The 22,313-nt window shown below is 45.1% G+C and overlaps 9 non-coding genes across 9 annotated transcripts; all 9 read left to right on the top strand.

Moving 5' to 3' along the window:
* Positions 1-66: 66 nt before the first annotated feature.
* TRNAQ-UUG (transfer RNA glutamine (anticodon UUG)) lies at positions 67-139 on the top strand. The gene has a single exon. It is a non-coding gene; the product is annotated as a tRNA-Gln (tRNA).
* Positions 140-942: 803 nt separating this feature from the next.
* TRNAR-CCU (transfer RNA arginine (anticodon CCU)) lies at positions 943-1,015 on the top strand. Its single transcript has one exon. It is a non-coding gene; the product is annotated as a tRNA-Arg (tRNA).
* A 645-nt stretch (positions 1,016-1,660) lies between these two features.
* On the top strand, positions 1,661-1,733 carry TRNAR-UCG (transfer RNA arginine (anticodon UCG)). The gene has a single exon. It is a non-coding gene; the product is annotated as a tRNA-Arg (tRNA).
* Positions 1,734-3,954: 2,221 nt separating this feature from the next.
* TRNAR-UCG (transfer RNA arginine (anticodon UCG)) lies at positions 3,955-4,027 on the top strand. The gene has a single exon. It is a non-coding gene; the product is annotated as a tRNA-Arg (tRNA).
* Positions 4,028-4,829: 802 nt separating this feature from the next.
* TRNAR-CCU (transfer RNA arginine (anticodon CCU)) lies at positions 4,830-4,902 on the top strand. The gene has a single exon. It is a non-coding gene; the product is annotated as a tRNA-Arg (tRNA).
* Positions 4,903-16,260: 11,358 nt separating this feature from the next.
* On the top strand, positions 16,261-16,333 carry TRNAR-UCG (transfer RNA arginine (anticodon UCG)). The gene has a single exon. It is a non-coding gene; the product is annotated as a tRNA-Arg (tRNA).
* A 1,519-nt stretch (positions 16,334-17,852) lies between these two features.
* On the top strand, positions 17,853-17,925 carry TRNAR-UCG (transfer RNA arginine (anticodon UCG)). Its single transcript has one exon. It is a non-coding gene; the product is annotated as a tRNA-Arg (tRNA).
* Positions 17,926-18,728: 803 nt separating this feature from the next.
* Positions 18,729-18,803, top strand: TRNAR-CCU (transfer RNA arginine (anticodon CCU)). Its single transcript has one exon. It is a non-coding gene; the product is annotated as a tRNA-Arg (tRNA).
* A 2,235-nt stretch (positions 18,804-21,038) lies between these two features.
* Positions 21,039-21,111, top strand: TRNAR-UCG (transfer RNA arginine (anticodon UCG)). Its single transcript has one exon. It is a non-coding gene; the product is annotated as a tRNA-Arg (tRNA).
* The last annotated feature ends 1,202 nt before the right edge of the window (positions 21,112-22,313 follow it).

The raw sequence follows: 22,313 nt of genomic DNA, 5'->3' as shown, positions 1-22,313 counted from the left end.
ATCAATATCATATTTCCCATTCTTGCATACCACCTACATTATAAAAATAAGCACAGCTGGACATATGACCGCGTGGCCTAATGGATAAGGCGTCTGACTTTGGATCAGAAGATTGAGGGTTCGAGTCCCTTCGTGGTCGGTTTTTGCCAATGGTCACACAACTCAGCTTTCCGTTCAGAATGGAAGCAGGCTCTTCCAATACTCATATAGCCATCATGTTCTCATTCTTAATTATTCATGAAGTGGAGTACATACTGCACAGTCATTTAGATTGCATCTTCAGCCTAAAATCTTGTTCATGTTAGTGGAATTAAGAAGTGCTTCTATGTACACGCACGGAATATGTAATAGGGTTGCAGAATTTTGACTTGACAGAATGGGTTTTTGGCTTAAGGGTGTGTAGATGAAATGCAAGGTGTATAAGTATGTGTTCATGGAGTGCTTCAAGTGTAAAATCTGTATGATTTGTGCAGTTAAAGTGCTAATTTTGCCTACGAGAAAGAGAAGTACTACAGAAGAATTATAAAGGATTGGCACATTGGCTGCCTTTGCTGATGACACAGTTGGCTAATTTGTAAAGCATTGGTATATTAAGTTGCAGAGTGTGGTTGAACTTGGTTAGGAGACTTGGTGCCTGTTTCTGTGTCCTGCTGAAGACAAGGACGGCTTGATACCACTGTCAAAGCCCAGTTTATTGAGAAAAGCATCCAGGAAAGAAGAAGTGTTGAGTCGAAAGTGGTTCTCCTCCGATTTCTCTCCACTTGCTTGAAATGCAGAGCCTCCATTATAGCACAGAACAGAGTGTTAAAGTCGGGGATGGAAGAGGATGAAAATGGGAAGTTTACTTATGGAGAGAACTGAGAAATGTCCTGTGTGCAGACACCAGTGTTTGACGATTGAATACATTTAAATAATGCCTCTAGACTGCAACTGTTTATCTGTGCCTCAGTGGCCTAATGGGTAAGGCACTTGCCTCCTAAGCCAGGGATTGTGGGTTCGAGTCCCATCTGAGGTGAAAACCGATATCTGCTCTTACTTTTCAAGAAAAATTTATATATTTATAACATGCTTCCGCTCAGAAGCTTATGAGGTATTAGGAACTTTGAAATGGTACCATTTTACTTCTGTACTCTTCAGGGTCATGTTGGTGTTCTGAAACTACAAAGTAGATTTTTAAACACCTATCTTTGTCAGATGCAACTTTGACCCGGCAGAAGATATTCCTTTGGAAAAAATGATTTGAATTGGATTGGTGTAACTGTTGTTTCTAGAGGTGGTGACAGGCTTTCAGCTACTTGAATAGGGCAAGGCAGGATTCATGAAACGTATACAACCTTTGAGCGTGTGTAAATTGGCATATCCAGAAAGGAGCAGTTTGTACTACTGTCAAAACAGTTTCTCTCCACTTCTGGAAATATCCAGAGCTATGTAAAGCATACAACTGAGCTTTAATCTCATGAAGAAAGAGGTTTAAATGCAAAAAAGAAAACAAAAGCTTATCGTACTGGTGACATTCTCATTATATAGATTCCAAAAGAGTGCTTTAATTGAAAGGAGCTGAAAAAAACACAATGGGATGTAAACCTAAATAACTATCAATATCATATTTCCCATCCTTGCATACCACCTACATTATACAAATAAGCACAGCTGGACATATGACCGCGTGGCCTAATGGATAAGGCATCTGACTTCGGATCAGAAGATTGAGGGTTCGAGTCCCTTCGTGGTCGGTTTTTGCCAATGGTCACACAACTCAGATTTCCGTTCAGAATGGAAGCAGGCTCTTCCAATACTCTTATAGCCATCATGTTCTCATTCCTAATTATTCATGAAGTGGAGTACATACTGCACAGTCATTTAGATTGCATCTTCAGCCTAAAATCTTGTTCATGTTAGTGGCATTAAGAAGTGCTTCTATGTACACGCACGGAATATGTAATAGGGTTGCAGAATTTTGACTTGACAGAATGGGTTTTTAGCTTAAGGGTGTGTAGATGAAATGCAAGGTGTGTAAGTATGTGTTCATGGAGTGCTTCAAGTGTAAAATCTGTATGATTTGTGCAGTTAAAGTGCTAATTTTGCCTACAAGAAAGAAAAGTACTACAGAAGAATTATAAAGGATTGGCACATTGGCTGCCTTTGCTGATGACACAGTTGGCTAATTTGTGAAGCATTGGTCTATTAAGTTGCAGAGTGTGGTTGAACTTGGTTAGGAGACTTGGTGCCTGTTTCTGTGTCCTGCTGAAGACAAGGACGGCTTGATACCACTGTCAAAGCCCAGTTTATTGAGAAAAGCATCCAGGAAAGAAGAAGTGTTGAGTCGAGAGTGGTTCTCCTCCAATTTCTCTCCACTTGCTCGAAATGCAGAGAGTCCATTATAGCACAGAACAGAGTGTTAAAGTCGGGATGGAAGAGGATGAAAATGGGAAGTTTACTTATGGAGAGAACTGAGAAATGTCCTGTGTGCAGACACCAGTGTTTGACGATTGAATACATTTAAATAATGCCTCTAGACTGCAAGTGTTTATCTGTGCCTCAGTGGCCTAATGGATAAAGCACTGGCCTCCTAAGCCTTGAACAATACCTATCCCTGAAAACGCAAGCAAAAAAAACAGCTGGCACATGTGTGGGGTTACTGCGATCCACCAGAAAGATCCTCCCACTACTTCCGGGTCCCTCACAGAAATTGCTAATACAAGGTCTAGTCTTATCAAGACTGGACTATTGCAATGCCCTCTTTTTGGCGGCCCCAGAATCTACGATTAACATCCTTCAAAGAACACAGAATGCTGAGGCTAGGATCCTCACGGGGACCTCCCGTAGAGCTTCAGCCAAACCTGCCCTCAAGGCACTACATTGGCTGCCGATCCGCGAAAGGGTCAAGTTTAAGGCCCTGTGTACCACTCACAAAGCTATGCAAAACCAAGGGCCTTCAATGCTGAAAGCAATGATCTTCCCATATACACCCAACAGGCCCCTACGCTCAGCACAACATCATTTGGCCACGGTCCATAAAATCAAAAAAGCCCGAACGGGAGGACGTCGCTTCTCGGTCACAGCGGCTACCATCTGGAATGCTTTGCCATCTTATCTCCGTTCTGAAACTAATCACATGAAATTCAGGAAGCTTCTTAAAACGCATCTTTTTCCTTTATAACTTTCCTCCCTACCACCGGCCTTCTCCCCCAGAGTCTCTGCAATCTTCAGCGCTGGGACGCTCACGGGCAGCCATGCGCTATAGAAAACCCAAATTTCATTTCATTTCATTTCTAAGCCAGGGATTGTGGGTTCGAGTCCCATTTGAGGTGAAAACCAATATCCACTCTTACTTTTCCAGAAAAATTGATATATTTATTACATGCTTCCGCTCAGAAGCTTATGTGGTATTAGGAACTTTGAAATGGTACCATTTTACTTCTGTACTCTTCAGAGTCATGTTGGTGTTCTGAAACTACAAAGTAGATTTTTAAACACCTATCTTTGTCACATGCAACTTTGACCCGGCAGAAGATATTCCTTTGGAAAAAATGATTTGAATTGGATTGGTGTAACTGTTGTTTCTAGAGGTGATGACAGGCTTTCAGCTACTTGAATAGGGCAAGTCAGGATTCATGAAACGTATACAACCTTTGAGCGTGTGTAAATTGACATATCCAGAAAGGAGCAGATGTACTACTGTCAAAACAGTTTCTCTCCACCTCTAGAAATATCCAGAGCTATGTAAAGCATGCAACTGAGCTTTATTCTCATGAAGAAAGAGGTTTAAATGCAAAAAAGAAAACAAAAGCTTATCGTACTGGTGACATTTTCATTATATAGATTCCAAAAGAGTGCTTTAATTGAAAAGAGCTGAAAACACACAATGGGATGTAAACCTAAATAACTATAAATATCATATTTCCCATTCTTGCATACCACCTACATTATAAAATTAAGCACAGCAGGACATATGACCGCGTGGCCTAATGGATAAGGCGTCTGACTTCGAATCAGAAGACTGAGGGTTCGAGTCCCTTCGTGGTCGGTTTTTGCCAATGGTCACACAACTCAGCTTTCCATTCAGAATGGAAGCAGGCTCTTCCAATACTCATATAGCCATCATGTTCTCATTCCTAATTATTCATGAAGTGGAGTACATACTGCACAGTCATTTAGATTGCATCTTCAGCCTAAAATCTTGTTCATGTTAGTGGCATTAAGAAGTGCTTCTATGTACACGCACTGAATATGTAATAGGGTTGAAGAATTTTGACTTGACAGAATGGGTTTTTGGCTTAAGGGTGTGTAGATGAAATGCAAGGTGTATAAGTATGTGTTCATGGAGTGCTTCAAGTGTAAAATCTGTATGATTTGTGCAGTTAAAGTGCTAATTTTGCCTACGAGAAAGAAAAGTACTACAGAAGAATTATAAAGGATTGGCACATTGGCTGCCTTTGCTGATGACACAGTTGGCTAATTTGTAAAGCATTGGTATATTAAGTTGCAGAGTGTGGTTGAACTTGGTTAGGAGACTTGGTGCCTGTTTCTGTGTCCTGCTGAAGACAAGGAAGGCTTGATACCACTGTCAAAGCCCAGTTTATTGAGAAAAGCATCCAGGAAAGAAGAAGTGTTGAGTCGAAAGTGGTTCTCCTCAATTTCTCTCCACTTGCTCGAAATGCAGAGCCTCCATTATAGCACAGAACAGAGTGTTAAAGTCGGGGATGGAAGAGATTGAAAATGGGAAGTTTACTTATGGAGAGAACTGAGAAATGTCCTGTGTGCAGACACCAGTGTTTGACGATTGAATACATTTAAATAATGCCTCTAGACTGCATCTGTTTATCTGTGCCTCAGTGGCCTAATTGGTAAGGCACTGGCCTCCTAAGCCAGGGATTGTGGGTTCGAGTCCCATCTGAGGTGAAAACCAATATCTGCTCTTACTTTTCAAGAAAAATTTATATATTTATAACATGCTTCCGCTCAGAAGCTTATGAGGTATTAGGAACTTTGAAATGGTACCATTTTACTTCTGTACTCTTCAGGGTCATGTTGGTGTTCTGAAACTACAAAGTAGATTTTTAAACACCTATCTTTGTCAGATGCAACTTTGACCCAGCAGAAGATATTCCTTTGGAAAAAATGATTTGAATTGGATTGGTGTAACTGTTGTTTCTAGAGGTGGTGACAGGCTTTCAGCTACTTGAATAGGGCAAGTCAGTGTAGGAGAGTAGGGTCTGCAATCCTATGATCACCCAGATTTTTTTTCTTTTGTTTCACTGGTTTACGACTTTCTCTGGCTGTGGGCCTGCCAATCAGACCCACAGCCTGGCTGTTCTCTCTCTAAATTACAACATGTACCCTAGGTGCATTTACCAATTGGTACTGGGCCACCTTATCAGACCCTGTAACTCAGGGCATAGGTGTACCCAGGGCTGCCAGGGGCTGCAGCATGTATTATGCCACCCCTGGCTGGCCTCCTAAATTTGACACAACTGGCTGCATGACAGCTGGGGCAAAGTCGTGTAATCACCCTTTGCTGTAGGTGTAGTATACCTATACCTAACCCTAAAATGGACACACCGATTCCTATCAGTCACTCCTATGGCAGGCCTTGACAATCCTGAAGGCAGAGTGCTTGGAATCGTGTGAGATGGTGCTCTGGCATGAGCTGAGCCTGTCTTCAGCTTGCGGAACCAAGTCCTAATAGCTGTTCCATGATATCGCATACCATATACTCTTAAGTGCATTATAATCCTCGCGGTTAAATGCTAACTTTGGTATTGCTTTATCAAAACATGTCGAGTAAGGTGTCATACGAATTGGAATACTAACCCCTCGCCAATTCTGGCGACGGGGTTAGCATTCCACCCTTCTAGAGGGACACGACATGTATGTAACTGTGAACCCCGGTTAAAGTTAAACGAAGCCTCAGCTCCACAAAATGGATGCTGCCACCACAGACACGAGTCTGACCCCCTGCAGCTGGGAGTCCTTCCAGCGAGGGGAGCCTGGACAAAGGGTTTCCTGTCAGGGGCGGTGCTAGCACCGTCCCAGACATGGTTTTGTGTATCCTGGGTAGGCAGGGCTTTTCAGGAAGGTGCCTGCTGAGTGGCACCCCGGTGCTCACTATGCATAGGCCGGTCAGAACCAGTTCCAGGGGCACACCAGCCCCTGGCCTGGGGAAAGTCCGGCATGGCAGAGGGGTGTAACCACCCCCTCCTAGTCCCACCCATAGGCAGGACCTAGTCACTGGGTCAGCCCCCTTTTTTAGTATAAAGATGGGAGCGGGCCCCCTGTTCAAATTAGATCATCTTTGGAATCAAGACACGACTTTCTGCGAAAGGACATCAAGATTTCCTTCTTCAAGATTCTCCCTTGTGGCTAAGGAGTAGTCACCCTGCATCCGCAGGCATCATCCTAAGAACACTGTGGTCTGCTGCAAGTCCTTCCTCCGGAATCCGACTGCCCTGCTCGACGAGACCCAGCTTCCCTGGCACCTCTGACCTCTACTCACCTCTACAGCAAAGCTGAGAACTGTGAGTGCGACAAGACCTCGAGGGACCGACGATCGCCAAGACTGCACGACTTCTTTGCAACAAGCCCACCGTGTGCTCCACTGGTGAGTGCTTTGGAGTCCGAGAAGCCCCAACCCTGAGCAGCTCCAGCACCGAAGATCAGCCCTCCAGCATCTCCACGATCTGCGTGGGGCCCTTCTACTTTTGCGTGCTCACCGCGCTGTGTGGCTACTAGCCGGCTGGCTTGTGGCCTTCTTCACGATGCACGACGACATCACTGCTGCTGGTCTGGTTGCTCCAGACTGGCCCTTGCTTCCTTCTTCAAGAGAGGCACCCCGGACCCTCCTGGTCCACTCCAGACGCCATTTTGAGTCCACCGCGTGGGCTTGAATTTGCCAAGGCTTTGTTGCCCAATCCTGGGTCCAGCGACGCCAACAGCTTCATCCATCGTGGCACAGCTCGCTCCTCCATCCTGGTTGCCGACAACGCCTCCTGGTCCGTGAGATCTGCAAGCACAGCGTCACCCACTCACCTAGTCGAGGTGACTACCATCCGGTGCCCTCCTGGTGCCACCTGACTACTGGCCAGTAGTCTCGAACTTGGTCCCCTCTGCTTTCAGATGTCATCTTCCTTCGATCCAGGCTTTGATCCATCGAACTTTCTTCACTGGTCGCCTGCCAGCAACTTCTTTCTTCCAGGCTCCTGGTCCGTCTACGAGGATTCCCGACGTCTTTTGAGACCTATGCAGCTGCAGCCCCTGGGCTAGGTAACTTCGGCATTTCGGTGCCCCAGCATAGCCTCACTATCCAAGGGTCAGAATCCACTTTCGTTTTCCTCCTACCAGGTCGGGTTCGCCCGAGAACACTAACTTTGGCATTACTTGCTACTATAGACTTTGTCCCGCATCACGCGTGAGAGTGCACACTCTGCACCCGAGTCCCCTGGGTCTCCTAGAAGTAATCTGAAGATTCTATAGTCAAGTCCTAGCGATTCCAAAGGCTATTAGTACTGTACTTACCTGCTAGTAATTTCGCATTCCAATTTCAGAGTATATGGTTTTCCGTGCCCCTCGGGCATTTGTATATACTGTGCTAACTTAAGTATTTTTGTAAGAGTTTTGTTTTGTGCTTAGTACCCTGTCCTCATAAAGAGTACAGGGCTGTTGTGATTCTTAATAAATATCGTGTTTATTTTCATAACACTTGTGTGGTGTCCTTTCACTTGGCATTCAAGGGGTATATGTGTGGTAAACAGCTGGCTTAACACGCCCTCTCGAGTCTTCACGCTACTAGGATAGCTGGTCTATAAGGTTGACTTACAACCAATCATCAATAAGGGTTGCTGGACTGATACATAGTGTTCACTAGAATAGTGAGCACTGCATATCAGGCCACCTTCTCACATTGGTGAGCAGCGGTTGGGATTTGAGCTTGCTGTTGTTTTACCACACGTATCCTAAGAATATCTTGTTGAAAGATCACATAAGTACTGTTAGTACATATAACTAAGCTTAGAATACTCTGAGTTCTACTGAACCAGCTGTTGCAGCTCCTCAAGGCTTAGCACACCTTGGCTGCAACTCTTAGCAAGGGATCAGTAGGTAAACACATAGTGTAGGTAGGTGCATCACTTACACCACACTAGAAACAGTATGTCAGACAAAGGAGGAAACTCTGAGTCTCCCCTTGTGTCAGTGGACCCTCCACAGGTCCTCCCTTCCAGATATACTGTGCTTAGCTTCCATGAGTTACAACAAGTGTGTACCTCTAGGAAGATGAAGCAGGGGTCTAACCCCACAACTTCCTTTCTGATTGGTCTCTTAGAGACTTATGATGCCAGAAAAGCTGAGAAACTTCTTAGCTCTTCTAATCCAGATGGGAACATGCCTCCCCTTGAGGGAACCAGAGGAGACCCTGACCTAATCCACCTCTCAGCTGAGACTGAAGAGGGGGAGGAGGATGAGGAGCCCTCTGGGGATGAGGCAGACAAGGGACAGGTAGAAGTCAGCAGACTAACCAGGTCCAACTTAAGCAGATATGACATTGGTACTGGGGGAACCCTGGGGCCACTATCAGGTCAGCTTAACATTGGGAATGGACGAGCCAGATCTCTATCAAGAGGCTCTGGCAGATACCTTCAAACCAATGGCTCTCACAACTCTTCTCAAAGAGGGATGACTTCCCCTCAGAGGAGAGTGTATGAAGCTAAAGAAAGGGCAGCCAATCTGAGGATTGAAAGGGAAGAACTTGCCCTGGCCAAAGAGAGGCTTGCCTTTGCTAGAGAGCAACAGTTAAGTGGGGTCGTCCCCACTGGTGGCAGCATTGTACCTAGCAATAGGGAAAGGAGTTTTGATACAAAACACCTGGGTAAGATAGTGCCCCCCTTTAAAGAAGGGGATGACATCCACAAATGGATTACTGCTTTGGAGAGGGCCTGCACTGTGCAGGGTGTTCCCCAGAGTCAGTGGGCAGCTATCTTGTGGCTCTCCTTTGAAGGTAAAGGAAGAGACAAGCTCCTCACTACTAGAGTGGAGGATGCTAACAATTACCAAATCTTGAAAATACACTGATTGATGGGTTTGGCCTAACCACTGAGCAGTACAGGTTGCTGTTCAGGGATACCCAGAAAACTCAGTCTCAAGATTGGGCTGACTTTGTAGATTGTGCCACTAAGGCTTTGGAGGGCTGGTTGCTGGGCAGTAAGGTTACTGATTATACAGGATTGTACAATTTGATCATGAGAGAACAAATTTTAAACAATTGTCAGAACCAGTTGTTGCATCAGCATCTTGTTGACTCAGATCTGACCTCTCCCCAAGAATTGGGAAAGAAGGCAGACAGATGGGTCAGAACAAGAGTTAAACAGAACCAGGGCCAGAATCAAGGTGGTCAGAAGAAAGCAGACCAGAAGGGTAAAGATTCTAAGGGGGAACAAAATGACCAGAAGTCTTCGACAGGTCCCCAACAACCCAAAGAGGGTGGAGGTCAGGCTCCCCAGAAGAAGAAAAACCAAAAAGCCAATCTAAAAGGTGGTGCCAATACTGCAAAAGTAAAACTCACTGGTTTAGTGAGTGCACCAAGAAAGGAGGAGGGCAGACTCCTGCCACTGCAGCCCCTAAGGCACCTGTGCCCCCTAGTACAGTCAGCAGTGGTAGTGCACCTCCCAAGGGTTTAGTAGGGTTAACCCTGGGTTCTGAGGGGTGTGACAACTTAGTTGGTACACTCACTCAGGCTGTCCTTGTTTGTACAGGGGATGTGGATATGTCCCCTGATATAAGTCCCAATACTTTGGGCAAATACAGACAGACACCTTTCATTAATGGAAAAATGGCTCAGGCCTATAGGGACACTTGTGCCAGTGTCACAATGGTGACACCTAACTTTGTGGACCCTGGACAGATCATGCCAGGTACAGAATTCCTGGTGACCAATGCAAGCAATGTCACTACCAATCACAGTATGGCAATTGTAGCTTTCTCCTGGGGAGGGGTAACTGGCCAAAAGAAGGTTGTAGTTAGTTCAGACCTCCCAGTGGATTGTTTGTTGGGCAATGATTTGGAGTCATCACAATGGTCAGAAGTGGAGCAGAGGACTCACATGGAAATGTTAGGCTTGCCAGCACATGTGTTTGCTGTGACTAGGTCACAGGTCAGGAAATGCCCCACTGAACAGGTGCTGGATCCTGGAACAATAGACCAGACACCTCCCAAGAAAAAGAGCAGTAGGGTTAAGGCTGTGCCTTCCCCCTTGCCCCAGGTTGTGGATCAAGTCTCACAGGAGGCTGACCTACAGGAATTGAGGGAAACTGAGCCTAGAGAGTTTGAACTTGATCAAGTTGAATTCTTGGGTTCAGGGGGACCCTCAAGGGAAGACCTGGGGAGGGACCAGTTAGACTGCCCTTCTCTTGAACCCCTTAGACAGCAGGCTGCTGCTGAGGCTGCTGGGAACGCCACAGGTACCCATAAGGTATACTGGGAAGATGGACTCCTGTACACTGAGTCAAGAGACCCCAAGCCTGGCATGACCAGGAGGCTGGTTGTACCCTTGTCTCAGAGAGGTTTCCTCCTTACCTTGGCCCATGAGATTCCCTTAGCAGGTCACTTAGGCCAGACAAAGACTTGGGACAGGCTTGTCTCACACTTTCACTGGCCTCACATGAATGAGGATACCAAGGAGTTTTGTCGCTCCTGTGTCACTTGCCAAGCCAGTGGTAAGTCAGGTGGCACAACAAAGGCCCCCCTTATACCAATGCCTGTGGTGGGGGTGCCCTTTGAAAGAGTGGGGATTGACATTGTTGGTCCAATGGAACCCCAGACAGCATCAGGGCACACGTTTATACTGGTGGTAGTGGATCATGCCACCAGGTATTCTGAAGCTATTCCACTTAGGACCACCACAGCACCTGTGGTGGCAAGGGCCCTAGTTGGAGTGTTCTCCAGAGTGGGCTTCCCTAAGGAGGTTGTCTCTGACAGAGGTGCAAACTTCATGTCAAGCTACTTAACTGCTATGTGGAAGGAGTGTGGTGTCAATTACAAATTCACTACACCCTATCATCCACAATGCAATGGGCTTGTTGAAAGGTTCAACAGGACCCTAAAAGGGATGATTCATGGACTACCTGAAAAGCTCAGGCGTAGATGGGATGTCCTGATTCCCTGCCTTCTGTTTGCTTACAGAGAGGTCCCACAAAAGGGGGTTGGTTACAGCCCTTTTGAACTTTTGTATGGGCATCCTGTGAGAGGCCCCCTGCGTTTGGTGAAGGAAGGATGGGAGAGACCTCTCAAAAAGCCTGCAACCAACATAGTGGACTATGTACTTGGTCTCCGCTCCAGGATGGCTGAGTATATGGAGAAGGCATCTGAAAACCTTAAGGCCAGTCAAGAACTTCAAAAAGCTTGGCATGACCAAAAGGCTGTCCTGACTGTTTACCAGCATGGACAGAAGGTGTGGGTGTTGGAGCCAGTGGCCCCAGCAGCACTCAAAGACAAATGGTCTGGGCCCCACACAATTCTTGAGCAAAAGGGAGAGGTCACCTACCTGGTGGACCTTGGAACTCCCAGGAGCCCCCACAGGGTGCTCCATGTCAACAGGCTCAAAGCATATGTCGACAGGAAGGACATGAGCTTGCTCATGGCCATAGATGAGGGACAGGAGGAAGAGTGACCCTCTCCCAGACCTGCTCACTCAGAATCCTGATGATGGGTCAGTAGATGGTGTTGTCTTTTGTGGCAGCCTCTCTGAGCATCAACAGAAAGACTGTAAACAGGTTCTTCAGTCTTTCAGACATATGTTTTCTCTGACACCCAGTCAGACCAATTGGTGTACCCATGAGGTTGACACTGGTGACAGCCTGCCAGTTAAGAGTAAAATCTACAGGCAGCCTGATCATGTTAGAGACTGCATAAAAACTGAAGTGCAGAAAATGTTGGAGTTGGGAGTCATTGAACCCTCAGATAGCCCTTGGGCTAGTCCAGTAGTTCTAGTGCCAAAACCTCACACCCAGGATGGTAAGAGAGAGATGAGGTTCTGCGTAGACTACAGGGGTCTCAATGCAGTCACTAAGACTGATGCCCACCCAATACCAAGGGCAGATGAGCTTATAGATAGATTGGCTTCTGCCAACTACTTAAGCACATTTGACCTGACAGCTGGGTATTGGCAAATCAGGTTAGCTGAGGATGCCAAGCCCAAGACAGCATTTTCAACCCCTGGTGGGCATTATCAATTTGTGGTAATGCCCTTTGGTCTGAAAAATGCACCTGCCACCTTCCAAAGGTTGGTGAATCAAGTCCTCACTGGGCTGGATGACTTCTGTGCAGCATATCTAGATGATATTGCTGTCTTTAGCTCCACCTGGGAGGATCACCTGGTCCACCTGAGGAAAGTGTTAGAGGCTCTGCAAGCAGCAGGCCTCACTATCAAGGCCACCAAGTGCCAGATAGGGCAGACACAGGTTGTATACCTGGGCCACCTTGTAGGTGGAGGCCAGGTTCAGCCACTGGAGAGCAAAATACAGTCAATTAGGGACTGGGCTCCTCCAACCACCCAGACTCAGGTTCGAGCTTTCTTGGGCCTGACTGGTTACTACAGAAAGTTTGTCAGGAACTATGGATCAATTGTGACTCCATTAAATGAACTGACAAGTAAGAAAATGCCAAAAAAGGTTCAGTGGACAGCAGGCTGTCAAAAAGCATTCGATGACCTAAAGCAGGCCATGTGCACAGCACCTATCCTTAAGAGTCCAGACTACTCCAAACCATTCATTGTCCAAACAGATGGTTCTGAGTTGGGTGTGGGAGCTGTTCTATCTCAACTGAATTTTGATGGTCAAGACCAGCCCATTGCTTTTATAAGCAGAAGGCTGACCCCCAGAGAGAAGAATTGGTCAGCTATTGAGAGGGAGGCCTTTGCTGTGGTTTGGGCCCTGAAGAAGCTGAGGCCATACTTGTTTGGCACTCACTTCAAGATTCAGACCGACCATAAGCCCCTCTTGTGGCTAAATCAGATGAAGGGTGAAAACCCCAAACTGCTTAGGTGGTCCATTTCCCTACAGGGGATGGACTTTACAGTGGAACATAGACCTGGTACTGATCATGGCAATGCCGATGGGCTCTCCAGATATTTCCACTTAGAACAAGAAGACTCACCTGGTCAAGGTTAGCTTATTGTCCCAAAGTTTGGGGGGGGGGTCATGTAGGAGAGTAGGGTCTGCAATCCTATGATCACCCAGATTTTTTGCTTTTGTTTCACTGGTTTACAACTTTCTCTGGCTGTGGGCCTGCCAATCAGACCCACAGCCTGGCTGTTCTCTCTCTAAATTACAACATGTACCCTAGGTGCATTTACCAATTGGTACTGGGCCACCTTATCAGACCCTGTAACTCAGGGCATAGGTGTACCCAGGGCTGCCAGGGGCTGCAGCATGTATTATGCCACCCCTGGCTGGCCTCCTACATTTGACACAACTGGCTGCATGACAGCTGGGGCAAAGTTGTGTAATCACCCTTTGCTGTAGGTGTAGTATACCTATACCTAACCCTAAAATGGACACACCGATTCCTATCAGTCACTCCTATGGCAGGCCTTGACAATCCTGAAGGCAGAGTGCTTGGAATCGTGTGAGATGGTGCTCTGGCATGAGCTGAGCCTGTCTGCAGCTTGCGGAACCAAGTCCTAATAGCTGTTCCATGATATCGCATACCATATACTCTTAAGTGCATTATAATCCTCGCGGTTAAATGCTAACTTTGGTATTGCTTTATCAAAACATGTCGAGTAAGGTGTCATACGAATCGGAATACTAACCCCTCGCCAATTCTGGCGACGGGGTTAGCATTCCACCCTTCTAGAGGGACACGACATGTATGTAACTGTGAACCCCGGTTCAAGTTAAACGAAGCCTCAGCTCCACAAAATGGATGCTGCCACCACAGACACGAGTCTGACCCCCTGCAGCTGGGAGTCCTTCCAGCGAGGGGAGCCTGGACAAAGGGTTTCCTGTCAGGGGCGGTAGTAGCACCGTCCCAGACATGGTTTTTTGTATCCTGGGTAGGCAGGGCTTTTCAGGAAGGTGACTGCTGAATGGCACCCCGGTGCTCACTACGCATAGGCCGGTCAGAACCAGTTCCAGGGGCACACCAGCCCCTGGCCTGGGGAAAGTCCGGCATGGCAGAGGGGTGTAACCACCCCCCTCCTAGTCCCACCCATAGGCAGGACCTAGTCACCGGGTCAGCCCCCTTTTTTAGTATAAAGATGGGAGCGGGCCCCCTGTTCAAATTAGATCATCTTTGCAATCAAGACACAACTTTCTGCGAAAGGACATCAAGATTTCCTTCTTCAAGATTCTCCCTTGTGGCTAAGGAGTAGTCACCCTGCATCCGCAGGCACCATCCTAAGAACACTGCGGTCTGCTGCAAGTCCTTCCTCCGGAATCCGACTGCCCAGCTCGACGAGACCCGGCTTCCCTGGCACCTCTGACCTCTACTCACCTCTACAGCAAAGCTGAGAACTGTGAGTGCGACGAGACCTCGAGGGACCGACGATCGCCAAGACTGCACGACTTCTTTGCAACAAGCCCACCGTGTGCTCCACTGGTGAGTGCTTTGGGGTCCGAGAAGCCCCAACCCTGAGCAGCTCCAGCACCGAAGATCAGCCCTCCAGCATCTCCACGATCTGCATGGGGCCCTTCTGCTTTTGCATGCTCACCGCGCTGTGTGGCTACTAGCTGGCTGGCTTGTGGCCTTCTTCACGATGCCCGACGACATCACTGCTGCTGGTCTGGTTGCTCCAGACTGGCCCTTGCTTCCTTCTTCAAGAGAGGCACCCCGGACCCTCCTGGTCCACTCCAGACGCCATTTTGAGTCCACCGCGTGGGCTTGAATTTGCCAAGGCTTTGTTGCCCAATCCTGGGTCCAGCGACGCCGACAGCTTCATCCATCGTGGGACAGCTCGATCCTCCATCCTGGTCGCCGACAACGCCTCCTGGTCCGTGAGATCTGCAAGCACAGCGTCACCCACTCACCTAGTCGTGGTGACTACCATCCGGTGCCCTCCTGGTGCCACCTGACTACCGGCCAGTAGTCTCGAACTTGGTCCCCTCTGCTTTCAGGTGTCATCTTCCTTCGATCCAGGCTTGGATCCATCGAACTTTCTTCACTGGTCGCCTGCCAGCAACTTCTTTCTTCCAGGCTCCTGGTCCGTCTACGAGGATTCCTGACGTCTTTTGAGACCTATGCAGCTGCAGCCCCTGGGCTAGGTAACTTCGGCATTTCGGTGCCCCAGCATAGCCTCACTATCCAAGGGTCAGAATCCACTTTCGTTTTCCTCCTACCAGGTCGGGTTCGCCCGAGAACACTAACTTTGTCATTACTAGCTACCATAGACTTTGTCCCGCATCACGCGTGAGAGTGCACACTCTGCACCCGAGTCCCCTGGGTCTCCTAGAAGTAATCTGAAGATTCTATAGTCAAGTCCTAGCGATTCCAAAGGCTATTAGTACTGTACTTACCTGCTAGTAATTTCGCATTCCACTTTCAGAGTATATGGTTTTCCGTGCCCCTCGGCCATTTGTATATACTGTGCTAACTTAAGTATTTTCGTAAGAGTTTTGTTTTGTGCTTAGTACCCTGTCCTCATAAAGAGTACAGGGCTGTTGTGATTCTTAATAAATATCGTGTTTATTTTCATAACACTTGTGTGGTGTCCTTTCACTTGGCATTCAAGGGGTATATGTGTGGTAAACAGCTGGCTTAACACGCCCTCTCGAGTCTTTAGCCTTAGACTGCTCGTATGCACGCTACTAGGATAGCTGGTCTATAAGGTTGACTTACAACCAATCATCAATAAGGGTTGCTGGACTGATACATAGTGTTCACTAGAATAGTGAGCACTGCATATCAGGCCACCTTCTCACAGTCAGGATTCATGAAACGTATACAACCTTTGAGCGTGTGTAAATTGGCATATCCAGAAAGGAGCAGTTTGTACTACTGTCAAAACAGTTTCTCTCCACTTCTGGAAATATCCAGAGCTATGTAAAGCATACAACTGAGCTTTAATCTCATTAAGAAAGAGGTTTAAATGCAAAAAAGAAAACAAAAGCTTATCGTACTGGTGACATTTTCAATATATAGATTCCAAAAGAGTGCTTTAATTGAAAGGAGCTGAAAACACACAATGGGATGTAAACCTAAATAACTATCAATATCATATTTCCCATCCTTGCATACCACCTACATTATAAAAATAAGCACAGCAGGACATATGACTGCGTGGCCTAATGGATAAGGCGTCTGACTTCGAATCAGAAGATTGAGGGTTCGAGTCCCTTCGTGGTCGGTTTTTGCCAATGGTCACACAACTCAGATTTCCATTCAGAATGGAAGCAGGCTCTTCCAATACTCTTATAGCCATCATGTTCTCATTCCTAATTATTCATGAAGTGGAGTACATACTGCACAGTCATTTAGATTGAATCTTCAGCCTAAAATCTTGTTCATGTTAGTGGCATTAAGAAGTGCTTCTATGTACACGCACTGAATATGTAATAGGGTTGCAGAATTTTGACTTGACAGAACGGGTTTTTAGTTAAGGGTGTGTAGATGAAATGCAAGGTGTGTAAGTATGGGTTTATGGAGTGCTTCAAGTGTAAAATCTGTATGATTTGTGCAGTTAAAGTGCTAATTTTGCCTACGAGAAAGAAAAGTACTACAGAAGAATTATAAAGGTTTTGCACATTGGCTGCCTTTGCTGATGACACAGTTGGCTAATTTGGAAAGCATTGGTCTATTAAGTTGCAGAGTGTGGTTGAACTTGGTTAGCAGACTTGGTGCCTGTTTCTGTGTCCTGCTGAAGACAAGGACGGCTTGATACCACTGTCAAAGCCCAGTTTATTGAGAAAAGCATCCAGGAAAGAAGAAGTGTTGAGTCGAAAGTGGTTCTCCTCCAATTTCTCTCCACTTGCTCGAAATGCAGAGAGTCCATTATAGCACAGAACAGAGTGTTAAAGTCGGGGATGGAAGAGGATGAAAATGGGAAGTTTACTTATGGAGAGAACTAAGAAATGTCCTGTGTGCAGACACCAGTGTTTGACGATTGCATACATTTAAATAATGCCTCAAGACTGCAAGCGTTCATCTGTGCCTCAGTGACCTAATGGCTAAGGCACTGGCCTCCTAATCCAGGGATTGTGGGTTCGAGTCCCATCTGAGGTGAAAACCAATATCCACTGTTACTTTTCTAGAAAAATGTATATATTTATTACATGCTTCCGCTCAGAAGCTTATGAGGTATTAGGAACTTTGAAATGGTACCATTTTACTTCTGTACTCTCCGGACTCATGTTGGTGTTCTGAAACTACAAAGTAGATTTTTAAACACCTATCTTTGTCAGATGCAACTTTGACCCAGCAGAAGATATTCCTTTGGAAAAAATGATTTGAATTGGATTGGTGTAACTGTTGTTTCTAGAGGTGGTGACAGGCTTTCAGCTACTTGAATAGGGCAAGTCAGGATTTATGAAACACATACAACCTTTGAGTGTGTGTAAATTGGCATATCCAGAAAGGAGCAGTTTGTACTATTGTCAAAACAGTTTCTCTCCACTTCTGGAAATATCCAGAGCTATGTAAAGCATACAACTGAGCTTTAATCTCATGAAGAAAGAGATTTAAATGCAAAAAAGAAAACAAAAGCTTATCGTACTGGTGACATTTTCATTATATAGATTCCAAAAGAGTGCTTTAATTGAAAGGAGCTGAAAACACACAATGGGATGTAAACCTAAAGAACTATAAATATCATATTTCCCATCCTTGCATACCACCTACATTGTAAAAATAAGCACAGCAGGTCATATGACCGCGTGGCCTAATGGATAAGGCGTCTGACTTCGGATCAGAAGATTGAGGGTTCGAGTCCCTTCGTGGTCGGTTTTTGCCAATGGTCACACAACTCAGCTTTCTATTCAGAATGGAAGCAGGCTCTTCCAATACTCTTATAGCCATCATGTTCTCATTCCTAATTATTCATGAAGTGGAGTACATACTGCACAGTCATTTAGATTGCATCTTCAGCCTAAAATCTTGTTCATGTTAGTGGCATTAAGAAGTGCTTCTATGTACACGCACTGAATATGTAATAGGGTTGCAGAATTTTGACTTGACAGAATGGGTTTTTAGCTTAAGGGTGTGTAGATGAAATGCAAGGTGTGTAAGTATGTGTTCATGGAGTGCTTCAAGTGTAAAATCTGTATGATTTGTGCAGTTAAAGTGCTAATTTTGCCTACGAGAAAGAAAAGTACTACAGAAGAATTATAAAGGATTGGCACATTGGCTGCCTTTGCTGATGACACAGTTGGCTAATTTGTAAAGCATTGGTATAATAAGTTGCAGAGTGTGGTTGAACTTGGTTAGGAGACTTGGTGCCTGTTTCTGTGTCCTGCTGAAGACAAGGACGGCTTGATACCACTGTCAAAGCCCAGTTTATTGAGAAAAGCATCCAGGAAAGAAGAAGTGTTGAGTCGAAAGTGGTTCTCCTCCAATTTCTCTCCACTTGCTCGAAATGCAGAGCCTCCATTATAGCACAGAACAGAGTGTTAAAGTGGGGGATGGAAGAGGATGAACATGGGAAGTTTACTTATGGAGAGAACTGAGAAATGTCCTGTGTGCAGACACCACTGTTTTTCGATTGAATACATTTAAATAATGCCTCTAGACTGCAAGTGTTTATCTGTTCCTCAGTGGCCTAATGGATAAGGCACTGGCCTCCTAAGCCAGGGATTGTGGGTTCGAGTCCCATCTGAGGTGAAAACCAGTATCCACTCTTAATTTTCCAGAAACATTTATATATTTATTACATGCTTCCGCTCAGAAGCTTATGAGGTATTAGGAACTTTGAAATGGTACCATTTTACTTCTGTACTCTTCAGGGTCATGTTGGTGTTCTGAAACTACAAAGTAGATTTTTAAACACCTATCTTTGTCAGATGCAACTTTGACCCGGCAGAATATATTCCTTTGGAAAAAATGATTTGAATTGGATTGGTGTAACTGTTGTTTCTAGAGGTGGTGACAGGCTTTCAGCTACTTGAATAGGGCAAGGCAGGATTCATGAAACGTATACAACCTTTGAGCGTGTGTAAATTGGCATATCTAGAATGGAGCAGTTTGCACTACTGTCAAAACAGTTTCTCTCCACTTCTGGAAATATCCAGAGCTATGTAAAGCATACAACTGAGCTTTAATCTCATGAAGAAAGAGGTTTAAATGCAAAAAAGAAAACAAAAGCTTATCGTACTGGTGACATTCTCATTATATAGAGTCCAAAAGAGTGCTTTAATTGAAAGGAGCTGAAAAAACACAATGGGATGTAAACCTAAATAACTATCAATATCATATTTCCCATCCTTGCATACCACCTACATTATAAAAATAAGCACAGCAGGACATATGACCGTGTGGCCTAATGGATAAGGCGTCTGCCTTCGGATCAGAAGCTTGAGGGTTCGAGTCCCTTCGTGGTCCATTTTTGCCAATGGTCACACAACTCAGATTTCCGTTCAGAATGGAAGCAGGCTCTTCCAATACTCTTATAGCCATCATATTCTCATTCCTAATTATTCATGAAGTGGAGTACATACTGCACAGTCATTTAGATTGCATCTTCAGCCTAAAATCTTGTTCATGTTAGTGGCATTAAGAAGTGCTTCTATGTACACGCACGGAATATGTAATAGGGTTGCAGAATTTTGACTTGACAGAATGGGTTTTTAGCTTAAGGGTGTGTAGATGAAATGCAAGGTGTGTAAGTATGTGTTCAATGAGTGCCTCAAGTGTAAAATCTGTATGATTTGTGCAGTTAAAGTGCTAATTTTGCCTACGAGAAAGAGAAGTACTACAGAAGAATTATAAAGGATTGGCACATTGGCTGCCTTTGCTGATGACACAGTTGGCTAATTTGTGAAGCATTGGTCTATTAAGTTGCAGAGTGTGGTTGAACTTGGTTAGGAGACTTGGTGCCTGTTTCTGTGTCCTGCTGAAGACAAGGACGGCTTGATACCACTGTCAAAGCCCAGTTTATTGAGAAAAGCATCCAGGAAAGAAGAAGTGTTGAGTCGAGAGTGGTTCTCCTCCAATTTCTCTCCACTTTCTCGAAATGCAGAGAGTCCATTATAGCACAGAACAGAGTGTTAAAGTCGGGGATGGAAGAGGATGAAAATGGGAAGTTTAATTATGGAGAGAACTGAGAAATGTCCTGTGTGCAGACACCAGTGTTTGACGATTGAATACATTTAAATAATGCCTCTAGACAGCAACTGTTTATCTGTGCCTCAGTGGCCTAATGGATAAGGCACTGGCCTCCAAAGCCAGGGATTGTGGGTTTGAGTGCCATCTGAGGTGAAAACCAATATCAGCTCTTACTTTTCCAGAAAAATTGATATATTTATTACATGCTTCCGCTCAGAAGCTTATGTGGTATTAGGAACTTTGAAATGGTACCATTTTACTTCTGTACTCTTCAGGGTCATGTTGGTGTTCTGAAACTACAAAGTAGATTTTTAAACACCTATCTTTGTCAGATGCAACTTTGACCCGGCAGAGGATATTCCTTTGGAAAAAATGATTTGAATTAGATTGGTGTAACTGTTGTTTCTAGAGGTGGTGACAGGCTTTCAGCTACTTGAATAGGGCAAGGCAGGATTCATGAAACATATACAACCTTTGAGCATGTGTAAATTGGCATATCCAGAAAGGAGCAGTTTGTACTACTGTCAAAACAGTTTCTCTCCACTTCTGGAAATATCCAGAGCTATGTAAAGCATACAACTGAGCTTTAATCTCATGAAGAAAGAGGTTTAAATGCAAAAAAGAAAACAAAAGCTTATCGTACTTGTGACATTCTCATTATATAGATTCCAAAAGAGTGCTTTAATTGTAAGGAGCTGAAAAAACACAATGGGATGTAAACCTAAATAACTATCAATATCATATTTCCCATCCTTGCATACTACCTACATTATGAAAATAAGCACAGCAGAACATATGACCGCGTGGCCTAATGGATAAGGTGTCTGACTTCGGATCAGAAGATTGAGGGTTCGAGTCCCTTCGTGGTCGGTTTTTGCCAATGGACACACAACTCAGCTTTCCGTTCAGAATGGAAGCAGGCTCTTCCAATACTCTTATAGCCATCATGTTCTCATTCCTAATTATTCATGAAGTGGAGTACATACTGCACAGGCATTTAGATTGCATCTTCAGCCTAAAATCTTGTCCATGTTAGTGGCATTAAGATGTGCTTCTATGTACACGCACTGAATATGTAATAGGGTTGCAGAATTTTGACTTGACAGAATGGGTTTTTAGCTTAAGGGTGTGTAGATGAAATGCAAGGTGTGTAAGTATGTGTTCATGGAGTGCTTCAAGTGTAAAAATCTGTATGATTTGTGCAGTTAAAGTGCTAATTTTGCCTTCGAGAAAGAAAAGTACTACAGAAGAATTATAAAGGATTGGCACATTGGCTGCCTTTGCTGATGACACAGTTGGCTAATTTGTAAAGCATTGGTCTATTAAGTTGCAGAGTGTGGTTGAACTTGGTTAGGAGACTTGGTGCCTGTTTCTGTGTCCTGCTGAAGACAAGGACGGCTTGATACCACTGTCAAAGCCCAGTTTATTGAGAAAAGCATCCAGGAAAGAAGAAGTGTTGAGTCGAAAGTGGTTCTCCTCCAATTTCTCTCCACTTGCTCGAAATGCAGAGCCTCCATTATAGCACAGAACTTAGTGTTAAAGTCGGGGATGGAAGAGGATGAAAATGGGAAGTTTACTTATGGAGAGAACTGAGAAATGTCCTGTGTGCAGACACCAGTGTTTGACGATTGAATACATTTAAATAATGCCTCTAGACTGCAAGTGTTTATCTGTGCCTCATTGGCCTAATGGATAAGGCACTGGCCTCCAAAGCCAGGGATTGTGGGTTTGAGTCCCATCTGAGGTGAAAACCAATATCGGCTCTTACTTTTCCAGAAAAATTGATATATTTATTACATGCTTCCGCTCAGAAGCTTATGAGGTATTAGGAACTTTGAAATGGTACCATTTTACTTCTGTACTCTCCGGACTCATGTTGGTGTTCTCAAACTACAAAGTAGATTTTTAAACACCTATCTTTGTCAGATGCAACTTTGACCCAGCAGAAGATATTCCTTTGGAAAAAATGATTTGAATTGGATTGGTGTAACTGTTGTTTCTAGAGGTGGTGACCGGCTTTCAGCTACTTGAATAGGGCAAGTCAGGATTCATGAAACACATACAACCTTTGA

Source organism: Lissotriton vulgaris, chromosome 5 (assembly GCF_964263255.1).
Source record: "Lissotriton vulgaris chromosome 5, aLisVul1.2, whole genome shotgun sequence".
Taxonomy (NCBI): Eukaryota; Metazoa; Chordata; class Amphibia; order Caudata; family Salamandridae; genus Lissotriton; species Lissotriton vulgaris.
The sequence above is the reverse complement of the archived record's forward strand: the minus strand, read 5'-3'. Positions and strand labels throughout refer to the sequence as shown.